The sequence below is a fragment of the Pseudophryne corroboree genome, chromosome 2 (genome assembly GCF_028390025.1).
Source record: "Pseudophryne corroboree isolate aPseCor3 chromosome 2, aPseCor3.hap2, whole genome shotgun sequence".
In the NCBI taxonomy this organism is placed as follows: Eukaryota; Metazoa; Chordata; class Amphibia; order Anura; family Myobatrachidae; genus Pseudophryne; species Pseudophryne corroboree.
Genome location: NC_086445.1, coordinates 575,502,310 through 575,520,440, shown reverse-complemented (window position 1 = coordinate 575,520,440; position 18,131 = coordinate 575,502,310). Strand labels below are relative to the sequence as shown.

Genomic DNA, 18,131 nt, shown 5'->3' with positions numbered 1-18,131 from the left:
GTATCCCATATCCAAATATTACGAAATACGGAATTTTTTGAGTGAGAGTGAGATAGTGAAATCTTTGTTTTCTGATGGCTCAATGTACACAAACTTTGTTTAATACACAAAGTTATTAAAAATATTGTATTAAATGGCATTCAGGCTGTGTGTATAAGGTGTATATGAACCATAAATGAATTGTGTGAGTGTAGACACACTTTGTTTAATGCACAAAGTTATTAAAAATATTGGCTAAATTGACCTTCAGGCTGTGTGTATAAGGTGTATATGAAACATAAATGCATTCTGTGCTTAGACTTGGGTCCCATCACCATGATATCTCATTATGTTATGCAATTATTCCAAAATACGGAAAAATCCGATATCCAAAATACTGCTGGTCCCAAGCATTTTGGATAAGGGATACTCAACCTGTATTAAAGTTTTGTTTGTTTGCTGGGTTTTTTTTTTTTTGTAGCCAAATGGTCTTAACAGTCTTTATTTTCTGGATTACCATCGTAGATTCCTCTGTGTTGCTTATATGTCCTGGAACCTTGAGCAAAGGATTTACTTTGTCTTGTTGTTATGTCTAGTTTGTCTCACACTATAACCACAATATGGAACATATTTCTATGTGCCTAAAGAGCTACTATGACATTCTATGATACACACACATTCAGATTTTGGCGTAAGTTCCTCTTTCTACATCTCTATTAAGTGGAATTTCTGTGCTCTATTCAGATAAGCAGAGGTCAAAAATATACACAAGAAATATACTGAAAGAACGCTTCTCCGCATATATCATTATCACATATCTTTAACCTTTTGTGATGAGCAGAGATGATTATTGAGTCATAATTCTCTGAAGAATTACATATATAATCTACTGTAACCACTTTCCTTCATCTATGTAGAAAGACACAATTCTCCAACTGTCTCAGGAGACATTTTTGTAAAGTGAAATAACTTCCAACTATCGTGCATCATAATACCCGTGGCCAGCCGTCATTCCTGGTGTTGTGGCTGGCTGGCTTCTGTGATCTGTATGACCCTGTATTACAGTGTGTGATGTATAGGTTAATCACAATGGGTCTTTACTTAATAACTGTTTTTTTTTTTTCTTAGAAAAAATACTCTTGTATCTATTTTATAAAGGCATATACCTGACATACAAAGGCTGGGCAGTATATAAAGAATAATAGAACAGATATGAGAAAGAAAAACTCATTCAGCAGTTCAGATATGATGAAGAAAATGAAATAAGAAATGGAGGGCTTAGATCTGCTGTTTTTGTGTCGGATTCCAAATCATGGGTGTCATTCTGAGTTGATCGTAGCTGTGCTAAATTTAGCGCAGCTACGATCATCTTCCCAGACATGCGGGGGGACGCCCAGCACAGGGCTAGTCCGCCCCGCATGTCAGTCCCCACCCTCCGCACAAGTACAAAAGCATCGCACAGCGGCAATGCTTTTGCACTAGAAGAGTAACTCCCGGCCAGCGCAGCTCCTGCGGCTGGCCGGGAGTTACTCGCCGCTGCCCCGGGTCAGAGCGGCTGCGTGTGATGTCATGCAGCCACTGCGGCCCGCACCCCGTCTACGTTGGCTGGACCGTGCCCTGAAAATGGCGGCTAAATGCGCCGTGCTGCACCCTCCCACCCAGCTAACGCCTCTGCCTGTCAATCAGGCAGAGGTGATTGCTAGGTAACGATGGCCTTCGGCCGTCTGGCATGGGCCGGTGCACTGCGGTGGCAGTTCCGACCCAATCGCTGCGAACAGGTCGGAATGGCCCCCTATATTTACAGTACAGCACAATTCCAGTGCACAGTTTTAAATTATATTCAATGAGGTTTATGAGGTTTATAGGGCACAGGTATATTGTTTTCACATCTATTATGCTATAGAGTGAGTCACCATATTGTGAAATACAAGTAAATATAATTTATAGACAGCAATGAAACCATTATCTCAATGGATGGAAAAGACTGAAATATAGAACCTTGTTGCTAGATACCAACATAATCCCTATTGCTTGTAATAGCCCACCAGTAGCAGTGCAGGGGTTAATGCCAGCATCAGATACCAATGTGGGGGAATTTGTACACAAGCTGTATTGTGGGTGCCATTGAACAGATACGGTATGCTGAGCAAGTTTAGAAGAATTAAGAAGGGCTATTGCACTGTGTGAGCGGAAAAAGGAAGTGTTCACTCAGTAAGAGTTGTTGCATCAGGGTGTCCCTGTCAGTAGTGGAGGGGCAGATGACCAAAGAGGCTCAGGTGAGGGAAGGTGGTACTTCTTTCATTGTGACACCCTGGAACTGTGTGTGTGCCCCTTTAAGAGACCTTTTCCTGACGCTCAGCAATAGCAGGAGAAATGTTGGTGTAGGAGGAGTTAACTGAGCCCTGGGTCCGGTCACGTGGCCTAAGTAGAGGGAGCTGATTGGCAGGAAGCTGCTGGGAGACGCGTGGAGTGCTGGGAAGAAGAGGTGTGAGAGCGTGGTGTGGGCTGGCTGGCGGTGGAACACGGATCAAGGTGGGAGCTGTATGCTGGAGAGAGACGCAGGATGCTGGATGGTGAAAGTAGCGCTGCTGGTGATAGAGCAGCGGAGTGTTGCAGGACACCACTGAGCCTGGTAATAGGCGCAGACGCCGTGGCCATTTTGGAGGGCAGAGTGAAGAGCCGCTACAGTAGGAACATCCAGCTCAAAATTCCATTCCCTGGGTCTAAGGGAGTATTGTTTGAAACTGACAAGCAGCACCAGATAAGTGCACTGTTCAGCTTCCACAACTGCTGTTATAAGCTAGCCAGTGCTAAAGAAGAGTGCAGCCAACAATGCCATTTTGTACCAGCTAAGACCCAAAAAGGAGGACTAAAACCAGGAATGAGTTTATTCCAAGTTCAAGGTCACCTGTCCCTATCTACCTCCACCACCCGGTTCTGCTTTTCATCTACACTGGCATTCTGCAGACGCCTTTGTGATACCCCACTAACTAACCAGTAGAAACTGTGGAAGTGTATGTGGGACTTTGGGGGACATTTACTAAGCAGTGATAAGAGCAGATAAGTGAGCCAGTGGAGAAGTTGCCCATGGCAACCAATCAGCACTAAAGTAACATCTATAATTTGCATACTATAAAATTATACAGAGCTGCTGATTGATTGATGGGGCTACTTCTACACTGGCTCACTTCTACACTCTTATCACATCTTAGTACATGTCCCCCTTTATTGTATGCAATTTTAGACACACAAAATGCACAGTAGTTACAGTAGGATTGTACTGAGTGAAGGAAGGCAGCTGGAGCAGCTGCAATCAGGACTTGCACTTGAGGCTATGGACTAGAGCTGGCATGCGATGAAAGTGTTAACTGCTGGGACAAGGAAGGACCGTTGGTGGCAGTTGCAGGGGGCCATTTTGAGAGGTATAGACACAAAGTGACCACAGAGAGAGTGTGCTGAGCAGCTAGAGATAGGAAGCCCTGGTACCCGGTGGCTGGGATCAGTGTAAATGCAGCCAAGTCACCACATCACCTCCCGAGGGACACAGCAGCTCCCAGTGTCTCTGATAGAGAAGTGTCAGATGGAGGTGGAGCAGAGGTCATGAATCTGCTGTGAGAGTCCAGCCAGGTGAGTGGTATCACAGACTTCATTCCCATTCGGGACAGTTCCAGAGGAGGCTTCCACTACACTCTGACAGCGGGTGGGTCGTGCTTCAACAGTGCGTAACACTACAGAGGAGGAACGTGGGGCGGACTTACCAGTGACTGACAGCCGGTGTGTGCAGTGGCGTAACTCCCACCCCTGCAGCCACTGCGGAGGCTTGGAGGTGCAGGGCTGCAGGGGTGCCGCCACTGATTGCTGCTGTGAGTTCGGGAAGGAGCCGGAGGGCACAGCGTGTGCCTCTCCTGTGTCCCTCCTGGGTCTCCGGCGGCGGTGGCTGCGTGTCTGTCAAATGAAGTGCCGGTTCATGAGCCAATGAGAGCTTGCAGACCGGCAGCCAATCAGGAGCCGCAGCTGCCGGTCTGCAAGCTCTGATTGACTCACGAACCGGAACTTCATTTAACAGACACGCCACTGGAGACACAGGACGTACACAGGAGAGGCGCATACTGTGCCCTCCGGCTCCTTTCCGGACTCACAGACTGTACCCTCCTTTCCGCACAGCAGCAAGGGGTGGGTGTGTACCTGGCACTGGGGGAGCACATTTGTGCGATCCTGGATCAGGGTAAGGAGGTGGCTATAATCATTTTAGACTTTGCTAAAGCCTTCGACACTGTACCACACATGCGTCTTATCTACAAGCTACAAGAAATAGGGCTAGGGTGCACAATATGCACTTGGGTCAGTAATTGGTTAGATAATAGGTTGCAGCGCGTTGTGGTTAATGGATCATTTTTAAATTGGACTAAAGTACTAAGTGGTGTGCCACAAGGGTCTGTACTTGGACCACTTTTGTTCAACATTTTCATTAACAACCTAACAGTAGGTCTAGAGAGCATGGTGTCAATTTTCGCAGACGATACCAAATTGTTTAAGGTTATAAATACGGAGGGGGATGCTGAGTCTCTTCAGAACGACTTAACTAAACTGGAAACATGAGCAGCCAAATGGAGAATGAGATTCAATACAGACAAGTGTAAGGTAATGCACTGTGGGGGCAAGACCAAAAATTACACCTACATACTAAATGGGGTAATATTAGGGGATTCTGTACTGGAAAAAGACTTAGGGGTTCACATAGATAACAAATTAAGCAGCAGTACCCAAAGTAGGAGTGCAGCAAAGAAGGCTAATAAGATATTAGCATGCATAAAACGGGGAATTGATGCAAGGGACGAGAGTATTATACTCCTATTATATAAATCACTAGTGAGGCCACATCTTAAATACTGTGTGCAATTTTGGGCACCATATTACAAAAGGATATCCTGGAGCTAGAAAAGGTTCAGAGGCGGGCGACCAAACTAATCAAGGGCATGGAGACGCTGGAATACGAGGAAAGGCTTGCAAGGCTAGGCATGTTTACATTGGAAAAGAGGAGACTAAGAGAGGACATGATCAACATCTACAAATATATAAGGGGTCAATACACAAAGCTTGTCAGGGACCTGTTTTCTATAAGATCGGCACAGAGAACACGTGGTCACTCGCTTAGGTTAGAGGAGAGAAGTTTCCGCACATTGAGGCGAAAAGGTTTTTTTCACAGTAAGGACAATACATGTTTGGAATTCCCTGCCTGAGAGAGTAGTAACTGCGGACTCAGTCAACACCTTTAAGAATGAATAGAGATAGTCTGGCGCTATGGTTACTGTGAAAAGTGCCTGCAGCTATGTTCAAGGTTTGGTTCGTAACCTAAAAATAGAGAAAATACAAAAAAGAAAAAGAACAGCGGTGGCACTTTTACACTGAAAAATGTTTAATTGATTTAATATCACATATTAAAATACATCCTTCATATCCATATCATATAAAAACAATTATAATATATGTTAATTAAGCTATATATCCCACCGGATAATTCCGCTCTATATACCGAACCAGAGAAAACTATTCCTCACTGATTTTATATAATTATATACAGCTGAATATTAAAGCTAGATATTATTTCTTTATGTGCTTTTAACAATAAATCATGACCACATAGATGTTATCAATTAATACAATTGTCCAGCTAATAGATATAGTTCCTCAGTTATTATGATGAGCAATTATCCGATCAGTTAATACACCTCGATTATTCACACAGATTGCAGTTCTTTTAGCAAACGCATACAGCCAATGAATTGTACTTTCCAGGTAAACTTCCTCACACTATTAAGTTTCCAGCCAGTGTGAGCTATATTTATTCTGTTTTGTGATTATGGTTTCTTGTGAAGATGATAAACTGTGCACAGATGTTCAGCTTTGCACATATAACATAGATACCTCTCCCGGCTGTCGCTTCCATAAACAGTCTTATCCGGAGTCCACTGCCTGGTGGATAGCAGGTATAGTTTCAGATGTTATCCATAGGTGTTAGTGTCTCTGGCCGGCCAGTAATAAATGAAGGTGTCTCATGGACACTGAGGAAGCCGCTGAGCTGTATATCCAAGCGGGGAAACGCGTTTGTCGGATGCACTGCTAAAGAGCCTTTGGTGAGACACCTTCATTTATTACTGGCCGGCCAGAGACACTAACACCTACGGATAACATCTGAAACTATACCTGCTATCCACCAGGCAGTGGACTCCGGATAAGGCTGTTTATGGAAGCGACAGCCGGGAGAGGTATCTATGTTATATGTGCAAAGCTGAACATCTGTGTACAGTTTATCATCTTCACAAGAAACCATAATCACAAAACAGAATAAATATAGCTCACACTGGCTGGAAACTTAATAGTGTGAGGAAGTTTACCTGGAAAGTACAATTCATTGGCTGTATGCGTTTGCTAAAAGAACTGCAATCTGTGTGAATAATCGAGGTGTATTAACTGATCGGATAATTGCTCATCATAATAACTGAGGAAATATATCTATTAGCTGGACAATTGTATTGATTGATAACATCTATGTGGTCATGATTTATTGTTAAAAGCACATAAAGAAATAATATCTAGCTTTAATATTCAGCTGTATATAATTATATAAAATCAGTGAGGAATAGTTTTCTCTGGTTCGGTATATAGAGCGGAATTATCCGGTGGGATATATAGCTTAATTAACATATATTATAATTAGTGGTGGGCAACGATTAAAATTTCTAATCGCGATTAATCGCATGATTTTCATAGATTAATCGCGATTAATCGCATTGTTATGCGCAAGATTCAATAATGAATTCAAAAGTAGTGTATTGCGCTCCTGGTTGGCTGCCAGTACTCAAGTTCCTATTGGCTCGCTGGTGGCCAGCAATACACTTGAAATGGCACCGGCGCTGTCACGGTCTCCATGGCTGCCTGCAGCTAACTACTGTATGCACCACACATGTCCCACCAGTGCCAGATATCCCCCAGTGCCAGATAAGCCCCCCGTGCCAGGTATACATGCCCCCCCAGTGACAGATGTTCCCCCAGTGCCAGGTATACATGCCCCCCAGTGACAGATATATCCCCAGTGCCAGGTACACATGTCCTCCCAGTGCCAGATATGCCCCCAGTGCCAGGTACACATGTCCTCCCAGTGCCAGATATGCCCCCAGTGCCAGATATCCCCCAGTACCAGATAAGCCCCCAGTGCCAGGTATACATGCCCCCCAGGGCCAGATATGCCCCCAGTGCCAGGTAAGCCCCCAGTGCCAGGTATACATGCCCCTCAGGGCCAGATATGCCCCCAGTGCCAGTTATACCCCAGTGCCAGGTACACAAGTTCCCCCAGTGCCAGATATGCTCCCAGTGCCAGGTATACATCCCCCCCCCCAGTGCCAGATATCTAAGTTCCCGCATACTTGCACTGCTGCCCATTCCTCCCCCCTGCATTCTACAAAACTTAAATTTTGAGGGGACCTGGGAGGCAGCAGCAAAGATCGGGACAGGGCCAGCTGCCTGCGAACCGCCAGGCAGCCACGGCAAGGAGGAACAGAGCTGCAATGCTATTCTAACTACAATGCCGTCCGTGAGCCAATCGGAGGTCACGGGCTGGCAGCCAATCAGTAGCTGCCAAATGGCAGCTCCTGATTGGCTGCCGGTCCGTGACCTCCGATTGGCTCACGGACGGCATTGTAGTTAGAATAGCGCCGCGGCTTAGCCTCTGTCCTTCCAAGGCAGCTGCCGGTGCGCGTTAAAATAATTGTCGCCCGTTAATTAGCTAATGCGTTAACGCGATATTATCGCGTTAACTTGCCCAGCCCTAATTATAATTGTCTTTATATGATATGGATATGAAGGATGTATTTTAATATGTGATATTAAATCAATTAAACATTTTTCAGTGTAAAAGTGCCAGCGCTGTTCTTTTTCTTTTTTGTATTTTACCTTTAAGAATGGGTTAGATAAATTCCTATTGGATAAAGATATTCAGGGTAATGGTGCATAGGCACGCATTATAGTTAATTTAACTAGTCCTAACATAAAAATAACTATTCCTATAATAAGACTGCATAGGAGACCACAAATAGGTTGAACTCGATGGACAATTGTCTATTTTCAACCTTAGTTACTATGTTACCATGTTACATTTGGCACTGGGGGCATATGTATAACTGGCACTGGGGGGGGGGGGGGGGGCATATGGGGCACTGGAGGCATATGTGTATCTGTCAGGGTATATTTGGCACTGGGGGCATATGTGCATCTGGTACTGTGGGGGCATATGTGTCACTGGGGGCATATGTGTTTTTGGCACTATGGGGGTATATTTTTATCTGGCACTGTGGGGGAATATCTGGCACTGGGGCCATATGTGGCACTGGGAGCACAGCCCTAGCAACTAGCATTACCCCCTGTTAACAAGCACAACACCCAGATCATGAAATCCTTGTCAACGAGCATGACACCCAGTGCATGAAACCCCTGGCAACGAATATTACCCCCTGGCAAGGAGCTTGACACCCAGCGCATGATAACCCTGGCAACAAGCATAACGCCTAGCGCATGAAACCCCTGGCAACGAGCATAACACCCTGAGCATGAACCAAGAGCATGAAACTCCTGGCAACGAGCAGGTAATTTAAAAGTAATTAGAAGCCTTACTGTAGGGCTTAATGTGTAACAGTGGCATGCAGTGAGGTCAGTGGCTGGTGAGGCACTACAGCCATAATGTCCGCTGAATCCTGCCGATGACCCCTATCGCCGCCGAGCCAATGCCCGCTATTGCCTCTGAGCCAATGCCCGCTGCCACCACCAATGGCTTACAAACTCGCCCACCATCAACTGACCCAGCCCTCCGCCACTAATTTGCATCTCAGTCCGATGCCGCTAATGCCCGCTGCCTGCCTGCTCATCATACTTGTGATATATTGTACATTTTTATAGATTTTTTAAAAATAATAATTAGTGTTTGGGACTGGGAAGGGAGTGGGAGGAGGACATGAATGCAATTGTGTTGTCCAGGGCTTCCATTAACTTAATGGAGAGGGTCTGAATGGGTTAAAAAATGTAAAAAAAAAAATGCGTGAGGTCCCCCCTCCTAAGTATAACCAGCCTCGGGCTCTTTGAGCCGGTCCTGGTTGTTTAAATACTGGGAAAAAACTTGGACAGGGGTTTCCCGCATTTAGACAACCAGTACCGGGCTCTTAGTCCGGTCCTGGTTCCAAAAATACGGGGGACAAAAGATGTAGGGGTCCCCCGTATTTTTAAAACCAGCCCCGTGCTCCACTAGCCAGGGACATAATGCCACAGCCGGGGGACACATTTATGTAGGTCCCTGTGGCTGTGGCATTACCCCCCCAACTAGTCACCCCTTGCCGGGGTTCCCTGGAGGAATGGGGACCCCTTAAATCAAGGCCCCCCCCCTTTCAGGCACCCAAGGGCCAGAGGTGAAGCCTTAGGCTGTCCCCAGCACCCGTGGGCGGTGGGTGCCGGGCTGATAGCCATAAGTGTGTAAAGAACAGAATATTGTTTTTTGTTGTGGAACTACAAGGCCCAGCAAGCCTCCCCCGCTTGCTGGTACTTGGAGAACCTCAAGTACCAGCATGCGGGGAAATAACGGGACCGCTGGTACCTGTAGTTCTACAACAACAAAAAATACCCAAATAGGGGGCGTGGCTTGGTGACAGACCCAGGCAGACATGTAGTGCTGGAGCTACTGCCTGAGGTGCCTATATATACCTTATTAGCGGTTGTTCCTGGATCATTTTATTTGTTTTTACACCCCCGTCCCTCTCCTACCTTGGGTACAGTGGTCTGTGGAGCCGGCGGGTGCCTCCTGCACCCGTGCAGGTTGCGGCCTACTTGCCCACCTGAAGCTGGGGGCTCAACTTCTCACCAGCCCGGACCGGAAGTGGACCGCCGGCGCCCTCCCTCCCTCTGCCATCTTTACAGCACTCCCCCCCTGTCTGGCCGGCCCGGCCGGAGAGCTCCTTCTTCTCTGTGCGGCCCGGAGAGGGGACCCGCTGACCGGCGCCGGGTGACGGCGGATCGCCAGGGACAGTATTACCGCGCGCAGGAGCGCGCCGAACCCCGCCAGCCTGTTCGGCCTCCGAAATGCCTCGGTGGCTGGGAGGCCCCTATCCACTACCACCAACGCTTCAGCCCGCTCCAGGGGAGCAGCGGGTAGCCCGGTCTCAGAGGCCCTGTGTTGGAGGCCGACACCGCCATTTTGATTAAGGGCTGCACGCCCACTCTGCTCATTTCTACACAGAGGGAGGTAAGATCTTGGCCTTCCCCTGTCATACGCTGCTGGCCATGGGGGCTAGTAAACACCGTCCTCCACACTGTGCTCGCAGCCTGGCTGCTTATGATTCACTCTGCTGGGCACTGTTAAATTACAGACAACCGGGGATTGGCTGTGTGCAGTGTCCCAGCTGTCCCCCCTCTCATGGCCGCCGTGTCTCTGTTATATTTTCATTGCCCTACATTCTCATCTACTGAGGGACACACAGCCAGCCTCACTTTTCTGTACCCTGTATCATTGATGGGACTGGAACTCCCTCCTGTGGCGACTCCCTGAGTTGCACCCTTTCTTCAGACTTTCTTATACTATAACGGGGAGATAGCGGAGACCCCCCCTCCCCTACCGCTGCTGTGTCTGCTCTTCTGGAAAGGAGGTTCCTTGAGCACCACGATGGGTTGGCGGCCATCCGGCTCTCTGCAACTACGACACTCAACCCTTCACACCATGGTGCCTGATCTTTAAATTACAATGACCTGACCGAGCCACGCTGGGGGGAACACGTGATATGTCACCTGTAAGTGGATACCCAGTTCGACGATAACTCCTTCTGACCACGCTTAGCACCGTGCCTCATGCCGGGCAGACGTTCTACCAAGAAAGGGTCATCTGCTTCAGCCAACTCATCCCGAGCCAAGGCTTTTCGGATGCTATTCCAGCCGCCAGTAACTGACTCTACCACATCCACCCCTTCCTCGTCCTCCTTGCTCTCCAGAGCCATGGCAGGCAATGCGGCTGGGGGGCTACCTGCTCTCCTTCCGCCATCTTCTCCTGTGGTGGAGTCCTCGGACTTATCTACCATTCTCTCCACATTGCGGTCCCTTCCCACCCGCCAGGACCTGCAGCAAGACCTTCAGTCCATGGAACAATGGATACAGGATTCCATTCAGACCCGTCTCTCTTCCTTGCAGTCCGATGTCACTCAGGTCACAGATAGAGTAGTGACGCTGGAAGATTGCTCTGAGAGGACGGATTCTAAAATATCTGATCCCCATGATCTCATCTATCGCCAGTCGCGCTCTCTGGTAGCCATAGGCCGCCGACTCGATGACGTGGACAACAGAGGTCGCCGGAATAACCTGCGAATACGGGGATTGCCTGAAGACGTCGCACCCCAAAACGTTGAATCTGCTCTAACCAAATTATTCAATGAACTTTTGGGAGCGGACTCTGACTACCAGATGGTGTTTGACAGAGCACATCGGGACTTGCGCCCTAGAGGGACGCCGACGGAAAGACCCCGAGACGTTATCTGCAGACTCCACTACTTTCAGGAGAAGGAGGAGATTCTTAGAGCAGCCAGACGGGCGCCGGACATTACTTTTGATGGCCATAGGATACAAATCTTTCCGGACCTCTCGTGGTCTACCTTACAATAGAGGCGTATACTCCGCCCCCTCACAGATGAACTTAAAAACCGTAACATCAAATTTCGGTGGGAATTCCCATTATATATCCAAGTGACCTACAAAGGAACCCTTTATGTCCTACAGGAATATGATGGCGTTAGGGACTTCTGCTTAGCCCTGGATATCCCAGCCCCGAGTCTCCCTAACTGGCTGGACCGCTTGAACTTTTATTGGCTCCTCCGCCCCAAATGGAACGGTGGCAGAGAGTCCGTAATCCTAGGAGGCGACGACGGAATGATACGTTCGAGGAATCTGCAACTCTGCCTGCTGCTACACGGGATGACACGGATGACACGGGATGACGAGGGTGGGCAGGACCTCCAGTTACAATTTACAAGACACGTGACTACTTGACATACTTATTGTGTTTTTGATATGTTGTTTTCTCTTTTGCGATGTCCTTCCACTGCAGGTTGAATAGTTCTATGCTGGCAACTGTTTCAGTACTTGTTTGCCTCCCGTAGTTGCTTAAGTACTGATACTTCCTGCCAAGTTATGTACTTTGGTTTTTGTTTTTGTTTCCTGGTTTCTAGGTTGTGTCGCTTTTATATTAGATTAACGTTACCTGTTATGTCGTTTTGCCTTCAGCACCGAGTGCTCTGCTTGATTTTGAAGCCTTCTGATTCAGTTTCTTCTTTACTCGAACTGCTCTGTCCACTGAATAATTTTGTTTATACCTCAATGCTAGTTGTGGTGATGTGTCCCGGTTCCCCCCAGACCCCCCCTTGCTCTGCTATACATTTGTAGATCATGGGCCGTTTCCGGTCTCCCATGACTAATGATGCAGAGTATTGCTGTTGTATTGACAGCTGTTTTCTTTATCTTTTATTGTCTATGTTACTTCCCCCTGTCCTTCCTCTTGTGTTTTCCTCCCCCCCTCCCCTTATTTGGAAGAGGTGTTATGGGCGGCTGCTCTTTCAGCAGGGTTATGTGGGTGACACGGCGATATGGCAATGCTGGTATTCACTAGTATCAGATTATTATGGCTAATTTAAAGTTAATATCGTTTAACGTAAAAGGCCTTAATATCCCCGAGAAGAGATCCCGGCTTCTACACTCTCTGTATACCGACAAAGCGGACGTGGTGTTCCTTCAGGAGACGCACTATAAAAGAGGTGCCTCTCCGAAGCTGCACTCCCGTCATTTCCCGCAGGGATATTATAATGATTTCTCTGGGGCTAAGGCCAAGGGGGTTGCAATTTTGTTTGCTAAACATATTAGATTGCATGACGTATCAGAAATCCCTATTGGAGATGGGAGGGGCCTGATGGTGAAGGCTACTATTGCTGACCAAATTTTTACATTTGTTAACCTTTATCTCCCTAATCAGGGCCAGATCCGTTTTATGAGGGAGGCTTTGGAGCTGATAGAGCAATCTCTGGCAGGGGTATTAGTGATAGGAGGCGACCTTAACTGGGCATTGGAGCCTCTTCTAGATACTTCAACTGGAGCACCCAGATCCTCATTGAACGATGTTAGACGCTTTAAGTCAATTCTGCATGATTTCCAGTTAATGGACACCTGGCGCCTGCTCCATCCCAAAGAAAGGGACTACACGTTTTATTCTTACCCACACAATTGTTACACCCGTATCGACTATCTCTTTGTGGACCATAACTCGCTTGATTTTCTTGTAGATGCCACAATAGGTCAAATAGTCGGCTCTGACCATGCCCCCACTACTATTATCCTGTCTTTGCGCCACCCTCCCCCGCGCCAATGGCGTTGGCGCTTTAACGAGCGATTTCTCAGGGACCCAGACTGTCGGGCCCAATTAGAAAGTACTATTGAGGATTATATTGCTCTTAATATGACTGACGAGGTCTCCCCAGTGACGGTGTGGGAAGCCCATAAATGCGTGATTAGAGGCAAATGCATCCAACTGGGCTCCCTCCTCAAGAAACAAAAAAATGATTGTCGGGAAGCACTACTTGCTAAAATTAAAAGACTGTAACTCATACATAAATCCACACTAACTTCCGATGTGTTAGCAAAGCTGCAGGACGCTCGATCTTCCCTTAATAACTTACTGAATGAAGGCACCCGCAGGGGGTTCCGCTGCTGTCGGCACAAGTTCCATAGGTGGGGTAACAAACCCGGGAAGCTTCTTGCCCATGCTCTTCGTGCCCAAAGATCCCTGACTTATATTAGGGAGATTAGGGACTTCTCTGGTGTGCCCCATGCTTCTGACGGTAAGATGGCTGAGATCTTTCATGCGTACTATTCGAAACTCTATAATTTGACATCGCTGCGCTCCCAATGTGAGCAGTCAATGCATGGGAAGGCAGTAGAGGATTTCCTAGAAGAGATTAATTTCCCGTCCCTCTCCCCAGCGATAATTGAGGCCCTTGAAGACCCTTTTACAGACGACGAACTTCTGTCCGCTCTGAAGTCCTCCCCGTTTGGTAAAAGTCCGGGCCCCGACGGCTTCCCCATATCTTATTACAAAACGTTTCAAGATAAACTTCTCCCTCTCTTGCTCCGCGCTTGCAATTCTGTCTCTCCGCAGGCCCCCTTCTCGAACCAGTCCTTAGGGGCTCACGTCACGGTCATCCCTAAAGACGGAAAAGACCCATCATTGCCATCCAGTTACAGACCAATCTCCCTCCTTAACGTTGATATTAAATTGTATGCTAAACTCTTAGCGAACCGCCTGTGTTTGTTGCTGCCGGCAGTCATACACTCTGATCGGGTTGGCTTCGTTCGAGGTAGAGAAGCGAGAGACAACACCATAAGAGTGATTGACCTGATAGCCCATGCAAGCTCCGCTAAGGTTCCCATGATGCTTCTCTCCATAGACGCTGAGAAAGCCTTCGACCGCATCGACTGGGTCTTTATGGAAAAGACGCTACGACGATTGGGCCTGGGAGAGGTGTTCTTGCAAAAAATCTTGGCGCTATATCGAGCTCCCTCGGCACAAGTGCGGGTAAATGGAATACTGGGAATGCCCGTTGTCACCATTGATATTTGTTGTCTGCATGGAGGCTCTGGCTAGAGCCATTCGGCAGAACCCTGATGTCACTGGCTTGAAGATGGGTGGAAACGAACATAAACTTGCATTGTTCGCGGACGACCTTCTAGCGGTCGTTACGAACCCTGCTATATCCCTGTCTGGTCTTATGAAAGAATTTGCACGCTTTGGAGCATTATCCAATTTCAAGATTAATTATGCTAAATCGACGGCCCTTAGTATCTCTCTCCCCGCGGACTTAGTCTCGTCCCTGAAGACTGTATTCCCCTTCACCTGGCACCCCTCACACATTAAATATTTAGGCATTTTGATCCCCTCCTCCCTTTCGACCACGGTCACTCTAAATCACCTCCCTTTACTGCGCAAGCTGCGTAAGGAAATGTCGCAGTGGCTTCAACAGAAGTTCTCCTGGCTAGGCCGTTTGAGCATTGTGAAAATGAATATCCTGCCAAGGCTACTATATCTTTTCCAGACTATCCCCCTAAAGCTCCCCCATCAGTTTTTGGTAGACACACACAAAGCTATTAGCCAATTTGTTTGGGGTGGCAGAAAGCCCAGGTTCAAGCATTGCTACTTATTCTATAGGAAGGCTCAGGGGGGCCAACAGCTGCCCATGGTTTCGGCATATTATCAGGCTACAATTTTGAATAGGATTCTGGATTGGTCGCGACCTGGTGCCGGCTCTAAGCAGTGGGTTGACTTGGAGAGACGGTCCTCGGGTCTACAATTACAGGCAGTACCCTGGCTTAGGACCATTGGCCGCTCCCCACATCTGACGGTTGGACCCACCTTAGCTCTGTGGAGAACACCGCGATTTAGAATGGGTCTTTCTTCATCAACTTCCCTGCTTCTCCCGCTTCTTGACAACCCACTGTTTGGACCGGGTATGGGTGGAGGTGTGGCCGCTAGGTGGAGGCAGGCAGGCTTGACTAGAGTAACGCATTTGCTCACTGGGGGGAGGGTCAAAGCTTTTGATGACCTCAGGGAGGGCACTGATATTCCTGCGACTGACTTCTGGTTCTATCTCCAAACTCGTCACTTTACTTTGTCTCACAGGACAGCTGCTGCATTGACTAGTAGTCTTACCCCTTTTGAAGCAATGTGTTCCCAATCCTCTGAACCCTCACATGTTGTATCGGGTATATACAAGATATTTTTACATGGACGTTTCCCAGGAGATCCCGCTTTCTGCACAAAATGGGATGCTGATCTTGCACCTAGAAGGATACATATTAATTGGAAGAAACACTGTGAAGTTATGTCCCGTTGCTCTACAAGTTTAGAAGTTATTGAAACACAGTATTAACTGCTTACTAGGTGGTATCGTTGTCCCTCCCTTCTGCATAATTTCTTTCCTTCAGTGTCCCCCTTGTGTTGGAGATGTAAAAAGGATCGTGGTACCCTTATTCATATATGGTGGGACTGCCCCCTGATCTCTACCTTTTGGGGCCAGGTTATTCAAATCTCCTCCAGTATCCTGGGGTTTCAGGCTCCTACTGGGATTGACTTCTGGTTGCTCTCCCACACTACAGTTCCACTAGCAAAGTATAAACATTCCCTCAAGCACCTCAATAACGCAGCGAGGGCGGTGGTACCGGTCCACTCGAATATGGGAATGGTTCCAGCGGATAGAATTTTATAGAACAATGGAGGATATTTTGTCACCACGTGGTTTTCTTGGCTGGAATTTAAATCTACCTCTACCTACAAAGACCAGATCCCACTAGACTCACCATGATACCGCTTTTCTGTGTAGTCCGCCTCGCTGTACGGAACCCAAACTTGCATCTAGTTAAGATTGATTAGCTCGCTCATTCCCCTTCCCTGATTTTCCCCCCTTTTCCCCCCACTATCCTTTGTCTTGTCTTTTGTGTGGATTCTTGATGTTCTATGTTTTATTGGTCTATTGACCCATGTGTTTCTACAATGTACGATTTGTTGTACTGTTTGTAACATCTTTATTTCTTCTGTAAAACCAAAATAAAGAATATATAAAAAATAAAAAATAAATACCCAAATAAAAACACAACACACACACACACACACACACACACACACACACACACACACACACACACCGTGAAAGTAAAAATTTATTAAAACACACTTACACACGCACACATACTTACATACATCCCACGCTGAGAATCATGTCCATTTGTCCAGTAGAATCCAATAGGGGTACCTGTACAAATGAGAGAGAGATTACTTACCTACATCCCACGCCGGTCACGTCCACTTGTCCAGTACAATCCAATAGGGGTACCTGTAAAAATGAAAATTATGCTTACAAACGAAGTAATCCACAGGAGGAGAGAGAGAGATAGAGAGAAATTAATAAATATTATGCACTCGCTGACGCGGGAAGACGTTAGCACAGACAGGGGAGAGTGCTGCTGTTGGCTGGGAGGAACGAAGGGGGGGGGGATTCCTACCCGGCCACCGCACACAGGTGCCGCGCCGGAGGAGGAACTCAGTCTCAGGCACACAGGCGCCGCCACTTCCGCTTCCAGTGCCGCCTGTGGGTGATTGGACACAGGGCCGGTTCTAGACCTTGTGGCACCCAGGGCGTGGCTTCTTCATAGGTAAGGGGCTTGGCCACAGTTATCTCCTTGTACTTGTGCCCCCCTGTAGCTGTACCCCCAGTAGCTGTGCCCCCAGTAGTTGTGATCCCTGTAGCTTTGCCCCCAGTATCAGTGCCCCCAGTATCTTTGCCCCCAGTAGCTTTGCCCCCTGTAGTTGTGACCCTGTAGCTGTGCCCCCAGTTGCTTTGCCCACTGTAGCAGTGCCCCCAGTAGTTGTCACCCCTGTAGCTGTGCCCCTTGTAGCTGTGCCCCCAGTTGCTGTGCCCCTTGTAGCAGTGCCCCTTGTAGCTGTACCCCCAGTTGCTGTGCCCCTTGTAGCAGTGCCCCCAGTTGCTGTGCCCCTTGTAGCTGTGCCCCAGTTGCTGTGCCCCTTGCAGCTGTACCATTTCATATTATGCTGCACAGTGGTCTCCATTAAACAAATGACGCCACTTACACACATTACGCCATGTAGAGCCCCATTTTACACATTACTCCAGGTAAAGCCCCTATTACACATTATGGCAGGCAGAGCTCCCTTTTACACATTACGGCAGGCAGAGCTCCCTTTTACATGTTACGTCAGGCAGAGCTCCCTTCTACACATTACAGCAGACAGAGCTTCCTTTTACGCATTACATGCGGTTCTCTGTCCTCAGTGCCTATGTACTGTGGGCCGAGAACACTCGGCAAACACCTAGCTGCGGCCCTGTACAAAACTCATGAGAACTCGAAGGTAGGCAATGTCTGCTCTCCAGCTATGGTGGAACCACAAGTTCAGTCATGCTCTATCATGTAATGTCTGTCAGGGCATAATGGGACTTGTGGTTCCACAGCATCAGGACCCAGGTACTTCTCTCCTCTCACCTTTCTAAGGGCTGGCATGAAGAGTCCCTACCACT

The 18,131-nt window shown here is 47.7% G+C and overlaps 1 protein-coding gene across 4 annotated transcripts in view; it reads left to right on the top strand.

Annotated features, from left to right (window-relative positions):
- The first annotated feature begins 3,388 nt into the window (after positions 1 to 3,388).
- C2H1orf216 (chromosome 2 C1orf216 homolog) overlaps positions 3,389 to 18,131 on the top strand; it is a 273,069-nt gene continuing 258,326 nt past the window's right edge. For 3 of the 4 annotated variants that reach the window (XM_063954459.1, XM_063954456.1, XM_063954457.1), the window contains exon 1: positions 3,393 to 3,606. The gene's annotated coding sequence lies outside the window, so the exon portion shown is untranslated. Of the gene's footprint in view, positions 3,607 to 18,131 lie in introns of all 4 variants that reach the window. The other variant, XR_010231294.1, reaches the window with a different exon arrangement.